This window comes from Eriocheir sinensis, unplaced genomic scaffold, assembly GCF_024679095.1.
Source record: "Eriocheir sinensis breed Jianghai 21 unplaced genomic scaffold, ASM2467909v1 Scaffold598, whole genome shotgun sequence".
Classification (NCBI taxonomy): domain Eukaryota; kingdom Metazoa; phylum Arthropoda; class Malacostraca; order Decapoda; family Varunidae; genus Eriocheir; species Eriocheir sinensis.
In genome coordinates, this window is record NW_026111940.1 from 64,001 (window position 1) to 70,000 (window position 6,000).

General features: G+C 53.0%; 1 protein-coding gene across 1 annotated transcript in view; it reads right to left on the reverse strand.

Moving 5' to 3' along the window:
- LOC126993287 (dnaJ homolog subfamily C member 17-like) overlaps positions 1-6,000 on the reverse strand; it is a gene marked incomplete at its 3' end in the record, with an annotated part of 107,961 nt that overhangs the window by 63,919 nt on the left and 38,042 nt on the right. The window lies entirely within an intron of this gene.

Below are 6,000 nucleotides of genomic sequence, written 5' to 3' on the forward strand. Positions count from 1 at the left end.
CTCTCCGACACCTCCTCTCTCCTTATCCACGCCTCTCCGACACCTCCTCTCCCCTTATCCGCCCTCTCAGGCACACCTCCCTCCCCTTATCACGTCTCTCCGACACACTCCCTCCCCTTATGACGCCTCTCGGGACACCTCCTCCCCTTATGACGCCTCTCCGACCTTCCTCCCTCCTTATGACGCCTCTCCGACACCTCCCTCTCCCTTATCCACGCCCTCTCCGACGACCTCCCTCCCTTATCCGCCTCTCTCCGACACCTCCCTCTCCCCATCACGCCTCTCCGACACCTCCTCTCCCTTATCCGCCTCTCGGCTTACCTCCCTCTCCCCTTATCACGTTTCTCTCGATCACACTCCCTCCTCTCCTTGACGCCCTCTCCAGACCTCCCTCCCTTATCCACGCCTCTCCGACACCTCCTCCCCCTTATGACACGCCTCTCTCGAAAGCCTCCTCTCCTTTTATCACGCCTCTGACATGCCTCCCTCTCCCTTATGACGCCTCTCGAGGCCATCTCCCCCATATCCTCCTCTCCCTTATAATCCGCCTCTCCAAAACACTCTCCCCTCTCCCCTTACTGTTCCGCCTCTCCGAGAGACACTCCCTCTCCCTTATGACACCTCTCCGACACCTCCCTCTCCTTATCCGCCTCTCCGGCTGCCCTCCCCTCGCCTCTCCTCCCTCTCTCTCCCTTATCCACGCCTCTCCGACCCCTCCCCTCACCCTTATCACGCCTCTCTGACACACTCCCTCTCCCTTATCACGCCCCTCCGACACACTCCCTCTCCCTTTCTGGCCTTAGCTCCTCTCCGACGACCCCTCCCCTCTCCCTTGGTGGCCCCGCGCCTCTCAGGGACACTCCCTCTCCCCTTATGACGCCTCTCCGACTTACCTCCCTCTCTCCTTATGACGCCTCTCCGACACCCTCCCCTTGTACCTCTCGACACCTCCCTTATCCCGCCTCTGTTTCCTCTCTCCTTTGTGACCCTCTCCGACCTCCCTCTCCCCTTGACACCTCCTCCATTACCTCCCTCTCCTTTATGGCTGCCTCTCAACACCCTCCCCTCTCCCTTCTTGACGCCTCTCGACCTCCCTCTCCCTTATGACGCCTCTCGAGACACTCCTCTCCTTACTGGCACCTCCCGACACACTCCTCTCCCTTATGACCGCCTCTCAAATACACTCCTCTCCCTTATCACCTCTCCCCACCTAAGGCCCTCTCCCTTATCACACGCCTCTCCACCACTCCCTCTCCCTTATGACGCCTCCTCCGACACACTCCCTCGACCTTATGACACCTCTCCGACACCGCCTCTCCTTTATGACTGCCCTCTCCGACACCTCTCAGCCTCCTTTGACGCCCTCTCTCAGGCCTCCCTCTCCTTGACGCCCATTCTCCAGACCTCTCCCTCATTCTTGTTATAGCACCATCTCTCTCCTCTCTCTTACCTCAAACCTCTCTCTCTCTCTCTCTCTCTACTCTCGTGCCTCTCTCTCTCTTATCCTCATCTCTCTCTCTCTCTCTCTCTCTCTACTCTCTCTCTCTTTAGAATGTATCCCTCCGTCGCCTCAATTCTCTCATCCCTTTCACACACACACACACACACATCACACCTCACACACACACACACACACACACATCACACACACAGAACACACACACACACACACACTGCACACACACACACCAACAGCACCACACACACACACACACACACACACACACACACACACACACACACCACACACACACACACACACACACACACACACACACACACATCCACTTACACACACTCACGACACACACACACTCACTTATCACAGCCTCCGACACACATTCCTCCTCCTTATCCTCCTCGACACACTCCTCCCCTCCTCCATCCACCCTCTCGGCTTACACTCCCCTCACGCTTATCTGCCTTCTCCGCCACACTCTCCCTCTCCTTCCTCACGCCTCTCGACACCCATTTCCTTCCCTTATCCTCTCCCTTTACTCCTCTCCCCTTACCACTCTCTCTCTGTCTCTCTCTCTCTCTGTCTCTCTCTCTCTCAGACTCTGTCTCTCAGCCTCTCTCTCTCTCTCTCTCTCTCTCTCTCTCTCTCTCTCTCTCTCTCGCTTAAACAACAGAAAACAAAGAAAAATAATTAGAATATCCGTCAACCTCAATTCTTCAACCTCTTATACACACACACACACACACACACACACACACACACACACACACACACACACACACACACACACACACACACACACACACACACACACACACACACACACACACACACACACACACACACACACACACACACACACACACACACACACACACACACACACACACACACACACACACAGACTCCTTCTCTCCTCACCTTTCCTTCTCCCTGTTCTTCTCCCTCTCATCCTCCACTTTTCCTTCCCCTTCCTCCTCTTCTTGCTCCTCTTTCTATTTCACAGGTTTTCTCTTTTCTATTTTTGGCGATTTATATTATTTTTGTTTGTTTGTAGTTTTTTTAGTTTTTTTTTTTTTTTTTTTTTTTTTACGGATTTTCATTGTTTTATTAGTTTTCTAATTTTTTGGGTATATTATTTTTTTAGGTTTTATTATTATTGTTCTATTATTTTGTCTTAGTGTAGAGTTGATTTTTTTTAAACTTTTTTTGTTTGGTTTTTTCTCTTTTTGTAAGACAAAACAAAAAATAAAAATAAAACCTAACTCCGCCCCTTGCCCCACCTGCCCTCCCTGCCTGCTGCTGCTGCTGCCAGTGCTCGTGTTGCTCCTGTCCCAGTCTGAACGACGATGCCCCCCTCCTCCGCCTCCAGCCTTCGACATCTAAGCCAATTTCAGCATCCCACCCCGACATATAAGCCAGGGTCATCATCCCACCCCGACATACAAGCCTAGGTCAGCATCCCACCCCGACATCTAAGCCAGGGTCAGCATCCCACCCCGACATCTAAGCCAGGATCAGCATCACACCCGACATGTAAGCCAGGTTCAGCATCCCACCCCGACATCTAAGCCTGGGTCAGCATCCCACCCCGACATCTAAGCCAGGGTCAGCATCCCACCCCGACATCTAAGCCAGGGTCAGCATCCCACCCCGACATCTAAGCCAGGGTCAGCATCCCACCCCGACATTTAAGCCAGGGTCAGCATCCCACCCCGACATATAAGCCAGGTTCAGCATGACACCCCGACATCTAAGCCAGGGCCAGCATCCCACCCGACATATAAGCCAGGCTCAGCATCCCACCCCGACATCTAAGTCAGGGTCAGCATCCTACCCGACATCTAAGCCAGGGTCAGCATCCACCCCGACATCTAAGCCAGGTCAGCATCCACCCCGACATCTAAGCCAGGGTCAGCATCCACCCCGACAGCTACGCCAGGGTCAGCATCCCACCCCGACATCTAAGCCAGGGTCAGCATCCCACCCGACATCTAAGCCAGGTCAGCATCCACCCCGACATCTAAGCCAGGGTCAGCATCCCACCCCGACATCTAAGCCAGGGTCAGCATCCACCCCGACATATAAGCCAGGGTCAGCATCCCACCCGACATCTAAGCCAGGGTCAGCATCCCACCCGACATCTAAGCCAGGGTCAGCATCCACCCCGACATCTAAGCCAGGGTCAGCATCCACCCCGACATCTAAGCCTGGGTCAGCATCCACCCCGACATATAAGCCAGGTCAGCATCCCACCCGACATATAAGCCAGGGTCAGCATCACCCCGACATATAAGCCAGGGTCATCCCACCCCGACATAAGCCAGGGTCAGCATCCCACCCCGACATATAAGCCAGGGTCAGCATCCAACCCCGACATATAAGCCAGGGTCAGCATCCCACCCCGACATATAAGCCAGGGTCAGCATCCCACCCCGCCATATAAGCCCGGGGCAGCATCCACCCCGACATATAAGCCAGGGTCAGCATCCCACCCCGACATATAAGCCAGGGTCAGCATCCCACCTCGACATATAAGCCAGGGTCAGCATCCCACCCCGACATATAAGCCAGGGTCAGCATCCCCCCCCCGGCATCTAAGCCAGGGTCAGCATCCCACCCCGACATATAAGCCAGGGTCAGCATCCCACCCCGACATATAAGCCAGGGTCAGCATCCCACCCCGACATATAAGCCAGGGTCAGCATCCCACCCCGACATATAAGCCAGGGTCAGCATCCCCCCGACATAAAAGCCAAGGTCAGCATCCCACCCCGACATATAAGCCAGGGTCAGCATCCCACCCCGACATATAAGCCAGGGTCAGCATCCCATCCAGACATATAAGCCAGGGTCAGCATCCCACCCCGACATATAAGCCAGGGTCAGCATCAAACCCCGACATATAAGCCAGGGTCAGCATCCACCCCGACATATAAGCCAGGGTCAGCATCCCACCCCGACATATAAGCCAGGGTCAGCATCCCAACCCGACATATAAGCCAGGGTCAGCATCCCACCCCGACATATAAGCCAGGGTCAGCATCCCACCCCGACATATAAGCCAGGGTCAGCATCCCACCTGACATATAAGCCAGGGTCAGCATCCCACCCCGACATATAAGCCAGGGTCAGCATCCCACCCCGACATATAAGCCAGGGTCAGCATCTTACCCCGACATATAAGCCAGGGTCAGCATCCCACCCCGACATATAAGCCAGGGTCAGCATCCCACCTCTACATATAAGCCAGGGTCAGCATCCCACCCTGACATATAAGCCAGGCACAGCAGCCCACCCCGACATATAAGCCAGGGTCAGCATCCCACCCCGACATATAAGCCAGGGTCAGCATTCATTCCCTCTTGCACGTCATTATCTTTCTCTTCCTTATTCCTTCAGGTTTCTGTCTCCTTCCATTCATCTCATCTCCGTCCATACATATCCTTTACTCCATCTAAATATTCTTTGCTACCCTTTGCTATCTACTACCTCCCTTTGCTATCTGACTCCTCCTCCTTTTCTTTATTCTTTCTATTTTCTTCCTTCCTTCCTTCCTTCCATCCTTCCTTCCTTCTTCGCTCCCTTCTATCATTATTCATAAAATAATCTTCCTTTCTTGCTTCTCTCTCTCTCTCTCTCTCTCTCTCTCTCTCTCTCTCTCTCTCTCTCTCTCTCTCTCTCTCTCTCTCTCTCTCTCTCTCTCTCTCTCACACTCTCTCTCTCTCTCTCTCTCTCTCTCTCTTACTAACACACTCCAATACAGAAGAAACGAAGATAATCAGAATGTTTCCGTCCGGCGCCTCAATCCTGTCTTCCTTCTTACCTCCACACACACCCACACACACCCACACCACCCCACCCACCCACCCACACACACACACACACACACACACACACACACACACACACACACACACACACACACACACACACACACACACACACACACACACACACACACACACACACACACACAGTATTTTGTTGTTGTTTTATTAGTTATTTTTTAAGATTTTTTTTGTTTTGCTCCTTTTTTTTTACTGATTTAAATTGTTTTATTAATTTATTTTTTTTGGTATATTATTTTTTAGGCATTGTTATTTTATTACTTTTTTGTTATTTTGTCTTAGTGTAGTGTTAATTTTTGTTTTGTTTTTTTGTTTTCGGATTTTTTCTTTGATTTTCTCTTTTTTATGCAACAACAAAACGAAAATGAAAGAAAAGAAACACAACTCCGCCCCGCGCCGCGCCCCCGCCTGCCCTCCCTGGCCTGCCGCTGCTGCCGCTGCCGGTGCTCGTGTTGCTCCTGTCGCCCGAGCCTAGACGACGACGGTGCCTCCCCACTCTCGTCCTGCCCCGCATCCCCCCTTCCTGCCAAGCTGTCCTCCCTCCCCTCCATCTTCGTCCTCGGCTTCCCCCACCCTCTCCTCCTCCCCCCTTCCTTCCAAGCTGTCACTCCTTTCCTTCCCTCCATCTTCGTCCTCGGCCTCTGCCATCCACTCTTCCTGCTCCTCCTCCTCCATCACCCGCTCCTCCTT